Here is a 13333-nt window from a genome sequence, read left to right as displayed (position 1 = left end):
TAAGGAGTCCTGAAAGGACACAATACTTGTCATTTAAATTAAAAGTGCCAGGATGGATGTCCATGTTGTTGAGCTTCTGAAATGACAACATCTCTTGTTTTGTTTCAGATGTTACCAAAACCCATACTTTCATCAATTCAGCTATCTTTCTGTGCAATATACACTTCAAATCAAATTGTTAAATAAAGCAGGAAATTAATTAGTTTCTGGCTTCTATTTGATTTTGTGTAGAGTTTAAACTTTTTGGTTATGCAACCTTAAACAGTTTAAAAACAAGTTATTTATAAGGATATCATCTCTATGAGRTGCATTACTAAAACTGCAGTTCGAAGGATGTGTAATGTAAAGTTTGCTCATGTGAGCAGGTCTCTGGTGTTTGGTGTTCTCCAAAGTAGTTCTTCAAACAGATTTGTTGCTTCAGTCTGAAAGAGTCCAAACAGAACAGTTTACAGATAGGACAGAAAAAAMCAGCTCTTAGTTAGATTCTGATGAAGGTAAACAATGATGTCAAACAGCACTTTGAGATATGACAGAAAACTGGTAGGATTTTTTTCCTTTTTTTTTTACTTCCTTATACCGGTTGTGGAAGAAGAATCTAAAGAGTTTTTCTTTCAAGATCAAAATAATAATAAAAAAAGAAGATAAAGAGGTGTGTACATTAGGTGAGGCCTCCATGCTTTTTTTTTTTTTAAATTTAATTTATTGAAGGGGAAGGGAGTAAGGGGTTTGCAGGCCTTCTCCCCATAATTAGTGCTCTTAGGTATCACAGGTACATTGTCACAGCTTCTTTGCTGCGGCGTTCCAGCTGTTTATCGATGCACTCCTTGCCAAGCACACTCCGCCTGTTTCTTGAACCTATTTGCATTTTACTAAATAAATGCATTTTTCTAAACTAAATAAACAGAGAACAAGTATTTTTAGAAATTTCCTGGAAATTGAAAGTGTTCCAGATTCTTGACTTTGATATCATTTGAGAGTAGGCTATGTCTTATTAAAGTAYTGATACAACAGAGTGTGTCTGAAATCTTGATACTGAGGCCTCCCAAGCTGCAGCCATATTTATACTGCATGATAATAATAAACTAAAAATTATACTAAGTAGCATTGAAATGCTACTTTTCTGGCAAAAAAAAAAAAAAAAAAAAAAAAAAATCCTGGGTTTCTGTTGGATTATTGCAGTTGTTCTAGGAGCAAAATGGGTTGGATATATTGTTTTATTGTCTTACAAACCACCAGGACACAGCAATGCCAGATGGTTGGGGTTTATAGCCAGCAATTCATGCACATTAAAAAATATTTAATGACACTCTAGTCATGCTTATGAGAAGTTAGATTTAGAAATGTCTCAGCCACCAATCACCAGCAAACAATGAATAATCCCTGAGAAAGAAAGCCAGAAAAAACAAGAGATTRTATATACCTTCTTGGAATTATGAACAGATTTCTAACTTGATGGAAATTCAAGTAGTGTCAAAAGCTGWGCTAAGGAAAGGCGAAGAAAGGCCCTATATAAAATAACCCAGAAACACATTTATATTATATTATATTTARGTTTAGCATGATAAGAAGTGTGAAGAAATGGAGTTTGAGTGTAGCTAGATATAGAGATAGTGCCTCATTGAAATTTTTCACCTCCTGCCTAGAAAATTTAGGAAGTATAAATAAGAAGAAAACAACACAAATGCTWTAATATTTGAGTCATGCCAGATTTGAAGATGACATTTTTGTGTCTTCTGAAAATGTTAGAGATCATGAAATTATAAGTAAGGAGATAAGAGCAGAAAAGTAAAGAGAGCAGTAAGGACAAGTACATGGAATATAAAAAAATTAGGCAAAGACATTTTTAAAAAGCTAKTTGTGTGCAACCTGTTTACACTYAAATAGAGAGAGCTCATCAATCATTACAACTGATTCATGATTCCCAAAATAAGTGCCTGTTTTCTTTACTTGTAATTTTGCCAARCCTGAAACATCTGTTCTAAAATTTCCCATACAGACTAAATTTTTGGAAAATTTAAATCCCAACAGATATGTTTCTTCCAAGAACAAGATTAGACGCAAAAATGTGATGACCTATCCAGGGCCACAATGGAAAATTAAAAAATRTGCCCTTAGCCTGCACCTTAAACATTGTGGCACAGTGTCTCAATCACAAGTTAGGTCTTCTTCACGAATCAACATTACATGTGTTTCATAATTCAATGTCATTTACCAAAAATCTGTGCCCCTGGAGAGAAATACTTGCCAAAGTGTTTTGGGTTTGGGATTTTTTTTTTGTTTGTTTGTTTTTTTCCTGGGGTTTTGTGTTTGTTTGCTTTTGGTATTTTCTTTTGTTTGTTTTTTATATTAATCCCTCCCCACTTTGAACACATAGTCAAGGGAAATTGCAAGAGCATAATTAAGTAATTGTGGTATCTCTTGGCTGCCATGTGTTGCTAGTTATCAGGTTGTGATAATGTGGAAGCTAGAAAGGAAGGAATTGATCTTGAAGGTTTTTTTTCTTCATGTATTTCTCATTATACTTAATGATCATAAGTAATACAAATGCTTTTTTAGCTGTACAGCATTGGAAAATTAGAAACTGTGTCAGAACATTATGGAGCTGCAAAATTGCTATTGTGGAAGGTTTTATTTTTATCAAAAGAGTGTTAGTTACATCAAGAGATTTCAGTCCACTTTTGAAAAGAGCCATCTAGAGTTCACTGTTAATGGAATTAGAGAGGAGCCTYATGTAAACCCCAAATTTAGCCCCCTCCGTCAGAAGCAAGCCTGGACCATGAGCCTGGCTTCCCACATTGGGCCCATTTCCATAAAATTCAGAGGGGTTTAGTTCAACATACACTGTTTAAGATGCATCTAATTCAAATAGCCTTCTGTAGAGAATCTTCAGTGCATTCATCCTTCCACAAAGAGKTTCTCCATAAAAGCTCTCTCTTTCAAGCCAGATAGCTCCCTGTACATGAAAAACTTTCACCATAGGAACTGACTGAGGCAGCAAACCCTGATCTTAGTGTCTTTTTAGAAATAACAGGCTCTTGGAACAATATTCTCTTAGTCCCCTTCAGAAGCAATTAACTGCTTCCAGTACACCTGGAGCATATTAAGCCTGGGAGAGGCCTTAAAGCTACAGTTCACATTTCACTTCAGTGTGGTAAGAAATCAAATAAAAGAGGGAATTTAAGAAGTCAGGTAATGCTTATTCCATATTTCTGGCAAGCAAAATATTCATAGAAGGTGCTTGCTTCCTTTGGCAAGAAAAACCCTATTTCCTAGGAAGCCTAGGAAGCTTCATATTGTATGAATATTTAATTTCCCTTCACTTTAACTAGAGAAAATGTATAGTGGAACATATTTAAAAGGCTTTTCTCCATTTCCAGCTGTGTGATCTATACATCAACATAAAGATCTATGGCATCTGGTAAGACTACCTGCTTTCAGAAATGACACAGGAGTAACTATGGTCACTGGCTTGTCATGTATTAAGTTATTAAGTGATAATGATATTTGATGATATACACTCATTAAAACCACCAAATCAACGACAGCTGTGTCTCTCTAAATATTCCCCTTTTGGCTTTGAGTCTATTCTCAGCACATGGATGATGTGGAGAAAAAAATCATAAAATTATTTAGTAACCTGAGTAAAGCTCATGTATATCCTCTGCTGAAGTTTGTGTCCCTCAGACTTTACCAATTCACAAAGGGTGGCCATTACCAAATGTGAATTTCCCCTTCTCTGAGAAGGTGGAAAAAACCAAAGAAACAGAAAATTCTTTGGAGAAATGAAAAGCAATTAAAGAACATGGAGAGCTCTAGCTTTCTTTTAAAACTAGGATAAAGTTTTTGAATGTCCAAAAGTCCTGGCAGTTAAAAAGGACAAAAAATGGCAGCAGTAAGCACATATGAGTATGTGGCATTGAGCTGACAGTTTTCATGTGCTGATCCTACCAATGATATCCCTGTCACATTTAATCATTGCTGTAGGTAAAATCACCAGGATGTGGATGAGACAAACCTGAAATAAACTTTTTGCTTTGGTAAAACTGCGACTCAAAAACCTGCTGTCTGAGGAACCTGAGACAGAGAGCATTCATCTTTCTGCGATTTAGCAGAAAAAGTAAAATACTGAATGCTGATATTAAAAAGCCATGACTTAAATGCAAGTTTCAACTTCAGAATGAATGTGCCAATTCAATGTGGTTGGCTTTATTAGCTAATACAGGCTATAGACAGAAGATCAACCTCTTCCTGGTGAATGGATGAGAACTGACATGCATTTCATTCTTGTTCCATAGCTTGCCTTGCAACTGGCAAAGAGCATTTTTACCTGCTTAAAAACTTTTTTTTCGTGGTTTAAAAGCTCCATATGAGGTCCAGATAACGTTCAGTGAAGTGGAAAATAATGCATGATTGAAGAGTCAATGACTCTAAAGGAATGAAACTAAAATGGGAGGAGCTGTCAACTCCTTCAAGGGCAGAGAGATCCTGCAGAGAGACCGAGAGACTTTGACAAATTAGGRAGATGGGCAATCACTGACCAGATGAAACTGAACTAGGAAAAGTGCCCRATTCTGCACCTGGGATGGGGCAACTCTGGAGGTAGAGAGTGGGGAATGAGATACTAGAAAGCAGCACCGCAGAAAGAGACCTGGGGTCCTGGTGGATGGATCAGCAGTGCCCTGGCAGCCAGGAGGGCCAGCCCTGTCCTGGGGGCATCAGGCACAGCATCASCAGCCRGGCAGGGAGGGGATTGTCCTGCTCTGCTCTGCATTAGGGCAGCCTCACCTCAAATGCTGGGGCAATTTTGGGCACCACAATATATGAAAGATATAAAACTATTGGAGAGTGTCCAAAGGAGGGCAACAAAGATGATGATGGGTCTGGAGATGAACTGTATGAGGAGCAGCTGAGGGCACTTGGTCTGTTCAGCTGAGAGGAGACTGAGGGGAGACCTCACTGCAGTTACAACTTTCTCATGAAGGGAAGAGGAGAGACAGACACTGATCTTTTCACTCTTGTGCCCAGTGTCAGGACTCGAGGGAATGGCGTGAAGTTGTGCCAGGGGAGATTTAGGCTGGATATAAGGAAAAGGTATTTCACCAGTGGGTGGTTGGGCCCTGGAACAGGCTGATCAGGGAAGTGGTCACAGGAYCAAGCCTTACAGAGTTCAAGAAGGATTTGGACAATACTCTCAGGTACATAGTGTGACTTTTGGGGTGCCCTCCACRGGGCCAGGAGTTGGACTTGGTTATCCTGATGGGTTCCTTTCAACTCAGCATATTACCTAAGATACAGATATATATAAAATTTGTGTAGGTGAAATTTCATCTGGCATTAATAGGTAATCCTGTCTGAAACACCGGCTATTCAACTTTAATGTTCTTTGAACATATTTTAAATAGGCACAATATAAATTATATTCCCTTCAATTGGTACTTCTCCTGGGACATGAGTGCCTTAGAGCATTTTTAATAACTTACAGACATTATATGAATGTAATAGAAAACTGTCTATTGTTCTTCCACTGGACAAGGAACATCTTACCTTTATAAGAGTACCACAACATTTTGTGACTCTTTCTCTCAAAAAGGTGGCTCCAGAAGGCTAAGAGCAGAAAGAAAGACTAAGGTGACTATGGCATATTTTTTCAATTTTAAGCAATCTGTCACACCAGGCAAAAGCAAAGGGACATATTGCAATATGCACATATGTGTCAACTAAAGGAAAATATCAACTTAGCTCAAAATATCTTCCTCTTATCAGTGTCTCTTCCAAGGCTGGCAACAGATTGCTCTTTATGATTTCAGCACACTCAGGAGAAATCAGAGTCAGTTTGAAAACATTGGTGAGAGTGAGGACATGGGTCTCAAGGGTAAAACTGGGAGGGCAATCTCTGAACGTGACTGGTAGCTTGAAAAGTAGCATCAGTCTTGTATTTGTATAATTTCTGTTCCCATCTTTTTTTATGGTATTTCAGTCAGGGAAGTAGCTGAGCGCTGCCAGTGCTGCCAATCAAAGTGTCCTGAAAATACTGCTATGATGACTCTTCAACTCACATCTTCTCCATATACATTGTGTCCTAAATTTAGAAAGGATTTCTTTTTTTAGTCAACAAGTAAATTAAAATAGATAACAATTTCCCAGGTTTTTTTGTTCTTGATATATTGGGTAGATAGTTTTGGAGACTTACTGTAATACTTCAGAAATTTATTGTTATAATGAAACAGGAATACAGTCAAATACTTAGAAATAGGATTGGAAAAGAGAAGTTGTATAGGAAAAAGAGTGGTATATGAACAGCACAAGAGAAATAACAGAAGCTAAAAGAAAAATATTTTAGAGGCCTGCAAATTATTTTCACTACAGCTTTGGGGAAAAAAATATATTTTTGCAGGATTCTGTATTCTGCAATAGAGACAGAAAGAGCCTACATATTTGGCAATTAACTTTRCTAACTGTAAATGTTACATTTATAACTTTGAAGAAAAGTTTTCCTTTTGGAAACGTTCATCTACAGTAATTGATGGAAAGAAGTACAGAATATTTTTATGTTCAACTATATCAATAATTTTACATTTCCCATGTTATATATTTCTTTCTTTTTGTGTTGGGTTTGCTGGAATCCTTTTTTCCCAATCCGTCAGAGTAGTGTATTTCTGTTTTTTAATGAGACTTTAGCAGAAAAGAAAAAAGTAATTTAGATCTGGTCTCTGTGAAAGTGGCTTCATTCAGTAAGAAGTTATCATCTTCTTTTAGCTTGCATTTTTATACTTATGCCAGGGAGCAAAAGGATGTGGTGTTAGGATCTGAAGATTATTACTTTCATTTTGTCTGCTTCATATGATGCTTTTTAACATTGTTGAAAAATCAGATACAAAATAAAATCATTTTAGTGCTTATTTTGGATACTGGTTTTATGTCTTAAGGATGCCTAGCAGACACTTTTTCAATACCAGTGGATTTTTAACCAGTCTTGAGCTTTAATGCTTCTGGAAGATGTTCTTTGGGTAAGACTTCAGGCCCTGTTTCTGAAATTAGATCCACTTGGGTGAAATCATGCTGAGGCCTATTCACTTCAAATAACTTGCRGATGACTAATATTTTTTGGGTAGATCTTCAGAGTTATCACTCTGCTGCTTTTCTATGCAGTCAAAGTACTGTCTATAAAGTACTTGACATGCATTTCTGTATATTGCAACCAAACAATGGGTAAACATCAGAAGATTTCACAAATTCATCTTTTTTGCTTCTAATCATGTTGAAAACCTTGAATTGTACTTATACCATATAATTCCTTACATGAATAAGAACTAGAAGGGGTTTTAGTTCTCAATTCTAACTCTGTCATGGGGAATTCTCTCYAAAGAGCTGAGAGACTGAAGAGTTCCTACTTCAGAGGCAGGATATGAGTGTGGGTTTTGTTCAGCTGAATGCTCTAATTGGGTTTACTGCATTGTTTACAGTCACKAACTCACTGCTCCTGGCTCTCTGCTGTGGTCATGGGCATTAACCTGTGTTAAGCACCCAAAACCTGAAGGGAGTTCACATCTGAGAGCCTCAGGAGGGAAAAGAGCACTCAGTGTCCAGCCAGGAGACGGGTGGGTCCCTTTCCTGGGAGTGCTGATAGATAGCCGTATGCATTTCCCACTTTGTGGCATTTCCCTGCTCTCAGTGGATGCTGTTCTCACAAGCTGTTTCCTCCAGAGCTCCGAGGCAACCCGTGTGCCTGTCACAGGGTTACGGATTCCACAGAGCAGCAGCGTAATTACGCTCAGCATTGCAACAATTTACTTTGAAGTCCTTTAGGTGGATATAGTCCTTGTTAGTTTACCTCTGAAGACTGGAGAACGGGCATACAGGGATAGTCATTASGAAGGGTGGAAAAGACAGCCCGAAAAAAAATAACATCAGGAAAATTAGGAGGTCTGAAAATAAAGGAAGTGACCTTGTAGTGTATAAATAATGACAAACAGTGGAACAAAGGTTGTGTTTTTATTTTGAGAAATGAGACAAAGGACCTGACAATACTCACAGATAAATAGAAGCATAACATCCACAGGAGCCCCAGCTGTCAGAGGTCATTCTGGAGTCACATTTTACAAGTCACAGGCTTCAAGCCTTCTTTGGTAATATTTCAGCAAATAAAACAAAACTGAACTTCCAAGATTTCTCACTAACCGTAGCAGCTATTCATCATTCTAAAKCTCTACTGGCACTTTCAGAGCTTTTCTGTCACAGTCACTGGAGTGGCAGGAAATTCCTGTATGGAGCTTGTCTTTTCACCCAGCAGTTCCAATTACTTCGGTCCTTGACTGTCKCTTTGACAGCATCACTTCTGAGCCATCCAGCAGTGTGATAAAAATTAGGAAACAACAAAAACAACACGTGGCTTTTGAAAAGGGTATTTCTTAAAAAGTGTTTGAATATGTGTGAGTTAATTACCACGCTCCATGGTCATAAAGCAGAGTGGATTTCATCATTTGTATTTCTTTTATCTGTAGTCAAGCGTTTCTTCTTCAAGACCTGTCACAATGACTGATACAATTTTGCTGTGTCTTAAGAGGCAGAGTCAGGATTTTTTAAATGTTACTTGAATAATCCTATACTGTATAATGAGAATACATGGATTTTTACAAATAAACAATTATATTCAAAAATTCCTTGATTTTTTCATTCATCAAACTGCCATATTTTAAATGTGAACAACTTCAGGTACATGTATAAAACTCTTTCTAAAGTGTTAAAAATCTAAAATACGAAATAGCCTCATTTTTATCAGAAAATACTGTTGCTGTATGTGTATGCCACACATGTGCCATTAATTAACAGCCTGTGCTTTGAGTTTAGTCATAGCCTTTCTATTTGGAACAATTCCTTGGAAACAGTTTTACAATAATAAAATTTATTAATGAACTTGTGTCCACTAGGCTTGTAAAGACCAATTTTAGCACACTCTGAATAAAACAATGACAGTCCTGCTGAATTCTGTGAAGCCTTAAGACTGAGTTTCCCTTTGTTAAAAATCAAAATGTGTCAGAAATCTACTGACTCAGAATAAAATTGCAGGTTACAATTTCACCCTTGGGCTTAATCAAACATGTGGTGTAATATCAAATTTATTGTGTACTTTTGCTTTGAGCTTTGCTGACATTTCAATGCCATCAGCAGTAGAAATGTCGAAAAATGTGATTGTCTTTTTCTGCATTTGGATATGGTGCCACAGTTCACCTTGGCTTTAACAAGTTTCATGATATTGTCCATTTTTAAGCTGATAGAGGCCATTTTAAAGATCATATTTGTGTATATAAAGATACCTATCACTATGGTTGTTATCATGAACCACTAAAATACTCCTTTTCACATTCTGCTATATGGTTGATTAAAATCCACAGTCCTTGATTACCATATTTAAGAATGCAAAGATTATTTGTAAGAATTTGATAAATATGTAAATAATATACTGGATACTTTTTTTCATTTCAGATATTTAATTGCTACATTTTAGACCCCAGAGAACAATTTTTTTTCATCTTATTCAAAAAAAGAAATAAATTTTACAAAAAGAAGAAACAAACCTGCACAAAATGTACACATTCAGTATCATGTTGCAGACACATTTTGGTTTTTAAGCAGATCAAAAGCTTTCAAATGCCCAGGTCACATGCATTATGCCAACACATCAGTGTAATGTATATATATTGTTTTAGTATTTGTGTGCAAAAATAAAGTAGAGGTTTGAAATCTCATTTTCTTTCTATATTTATATTGTGAAAAATTCTGGCCTTCTATATAGGGAATAAGTGTTGAATTTTCTGTTATTAATGTCTAACTTTATTAATGCACCTCAATTTTGTGAACAAATCCTAATAGTCAATGGCATGTTTCTTACATTTGATAACTAAATAAAAAGTAATTCTTACTCAACAGTACCCTTTCTTCAAGTACCTCACATAAAATGGAACTTTATTTCTGCACTCACTGCTGAAGCAGCCATTATTAGCGTATTTTAAATGCACAGGAGGTGAGACACTGTAGGATTATACTCTAACAGTCCCAGATCCAGGTGTCCAACTGCAGGTGTGCCTTGAAAGCCTCTCACAGGCTCACCTTCGGAGGCTGTGGCAATAGCAGCTCTCCCGTGGATGGCAAACCCTGCTGCCACCRGAACAAGAGACATGGGGTGACAACTCCTTACGCTGGTGGTGTCCCTCAGGACCCTTTCTCATGAAACCTATCATGACAATCCTTCATCTGCCATCTAATCAAGGTGTTGCTTATACTCTCTAAGAGAAGTTTCCCCTAGCTAAGTTACCGAGGCACCTGCTTTCACCTAGACCTTTCTCTATTCTGACCCAGTAGACACCCCACTGCTGCAATATTGYAACTGAAAAATGTGTTCAAGCACAGTGTTTGTACAGAACAGATGCAAAATTTGCTTAAGCATGCACAGGACATTATTCAATAACTCAGAAAATACAGCTCTCCTTAAAGCCAGTGCTAAAACTTCAGAGCTGTGTTTTCTTCAAATTCCCGATGCTCTTTAGGAAATAAAATTCTTTATTTTCTTTCTCTAGCTATAAAGTCCATATGAAATGCTACTTATTCAGTGTCATGTGAATATCAGTGATTACCTTCTAACATAAGTGCAATTCAAAAGATTATTACACTCTGATTAGGTCTTGTTATTATTGTTTGTTTCTAGGATCCTGTTTTTCTGTGGATCCTCATCTGCTGCCTACAGAGAATGCTGGATAGAACATGAAACAGAAATGAGCTTTAAGTGACATTTACACCTCCTAATCTGAGCTATTTGCAATTATTTTGTAATCTTACAGGAGAAGCATTAACAGCTGATTGAGACTACAAAGGACGCAGGTAACAGCCACAAGGATGAGTCATGGAGAGCCCACTGTGGCAGATCTGGCTGGGATTCTTCACATTGTAAACSAAATATCAAACATGCTCCGTGACTGACTAAATTCTAAACTTCTCTTTGGCAGTCTTGCTCAATAGTGTGGCAGTGTGCATTGAATGCTATCACATCAGCCAAATGTCTGTGTCCAAATTCTGTCTTTCCGATAGGGTGAATAAAATTTAGCACCCTGTCAAGTACTAACCATACTGTATCACCCCTTAGTTTTATTTAACCTTTCTGAATAAAAGTCAGTGGCCTTCTCTCATCCATGTAACATTAGTTTTGCCGGTGTAATCCAAATTTCCACTTTATCGTCTGTGCCACCTGCTGTATTTGGTTTCATATTTTGGGCTTTTTCACACAGTTTAATCCGTTGGGGTCATTCATTGTCCCATCTGTAGGGGTCAGAGACCACATACAGACTCTTCTAGGACCATCTTGACATCTGGACTGCAGGTTGGCTGTGCTTAAACCCAATAGAACAGTTGCAGCCCTGACATGCTGTCCTTTGTTTCTCTTYAGTAGCCACATATTCTGCACCATGTGCAACCCACCACCTCAGCAAGCAGCTCTGTGCCTGTCACTGCTCTTCAGCACCACAGTGACCCAACTGCCCCAGCACAGTGTGGCAAGACAATATGGAGCAGAGGAAGGTGTCAAAAACAAGTGGAGTTCTGGGAAAGAGTTGAATGYGTTGTCATGTGAGACAATATCCAAGTGGTTGCTCTGGGAACAATCATCTGTTCAGAGAATTGAAAACTGATGCTGACAATGGTGCTCAACTCAGCAATACAAGGGACATTGTCCCACTGCCACTGGCTGGAGCTCAAGTGAAGGTCATTTGCACTGAGTGACACTAGTTTTTGGCTACTGTCGCTATGTTTGGAATGATCAAGAACAATTTTAAATTCCAGCATGCTATACTAATAGCCTTGTACCACCATGTCCCACTATTTCCTTACAATGAGCATGCCCTTTACTAGGTATATCAGGAGTTCATTTAATTTCCCCCTATATTAAAATAAAAGGTTTTAATATAAATGYTATTGCAAGCAAAATGATAGCAGGCTTTGATCTTTCATCTTGTTTTGCAATAAACACAGAAAGCTTAGAATGAATAGAGTGGCCATAGTGTACCTAATTTCAAAATCACTGGCAAAAAAAACAAAGTAAAAGACCCCATTAATTTTGAAAAAAAAAAAAAAAAGAATAACAGCAGAATAAAAAAACCCCAAACTTCTAAACAGGAAGAAACTGGAAAGAATGGGCTTAATATGAATTAAAGACAAACTTGCAGAAGATGTAAAACGGGTCTTTTTCACACAAATAAAGAACAAGAAGCTTGCAAGAAGTAAACAAGAGTTTGCAGAGATATTAGATAGTCAGGGTATGTGAAAAAAAATAGGGAAGATAAAAATGAAACTACAGCTTTTTGTGTCTTGTTAACTGTGGAGAAACATGGTATCATGTCTGAAGCACTTGAAAAACAGGTTCTAACACCAAAGCACCTACTTCAACAAAAGAGTTCATGGAACAAAACCACCAAATTAAGATTAAAAGATATCTTGGCATAAACGTTGCTGTTCAGAAAAAAAAAAAAATCCAAGAAGGATCAATGTATCTGKTTTTTTTCGCATTTGAGCTGGTCAGTTACAAACAGAATAGAAAAAAGTATTAGTACACATGGAAGAAATTTGATATGTTTGAGGGAAATTAGTGTTGCTTTTGTAAAGCAGTCACATCTAAAATTTTGCATACAGTTCACTGGAGGAATCAGTGACCACACAGACATGAGCAATCCAGCTGCCAAAGATCTCTTGCAGAGAAGAGATCAGTGTCTGTCTCTCCTCTTCCCCTCACAAGGAAGTTGTAACTGCAGTGAGGTCTCTYCTCAGTCTCCTCCAGGCTGAAGAGACCAAGTGACCTGAGCTGCTCCTCATATGGCTTCCCCTCAAGGCCCTTCACGCTATTTGTTGCTTTCCTTTGGACACCCTTTATTAGTTTTTTATCTTTCTTATATTGTGGTKCCCAAAGTGCACAAAATATTCAATGTGAGGCTGCCCCAGTGTGGAGCAGAGCAGGACAATCAATCCCCTCCCTTGCTGTGCCTGATGTCTCCCCAGGACAGGGTTGGCTYTCCTGGCTGCCAGGGCACTGCTGACTTGTGTTCAACTTCCCAGCCACCAGGACCCCCAGGTCTCTTTCTGCAGCRCTGCTTTCCAGTATCTCATTCCCAGTCTGTCCGTACATCCACGTTTCTCCATCCCAGGTACAGAATCTGGCACTTTTCTTTGTTGAAATTCATGTGGTTGGTGATTGCCCAGTCCTCTAATTTAAGCTAGATATTAGGAAGAAATTCTTTACTGTGAGTGTGGTGAGACACTGGRAGAGGTTGCCCAGGGAGGTTTTGTGTGCCCC

Source organism: Malurus melanocephalus, unplaced genomic scaffold (assembly GCF_030028575.1).
Source record: "Malurus melanocephalus ecotype Western Australia unplaced genomic scaffold, MMel_1.1 scaffold_27, whole genome shotgun sequence".
NCBI classification, from domain to species: Eukaryota; Metazoa; Chordata; class Aves; order Passeriformes; family Maluridae; genus Malurus; species Malurus melanocephalus.
Note: the sequence above shows the minus strand (reverse complement) of the source record.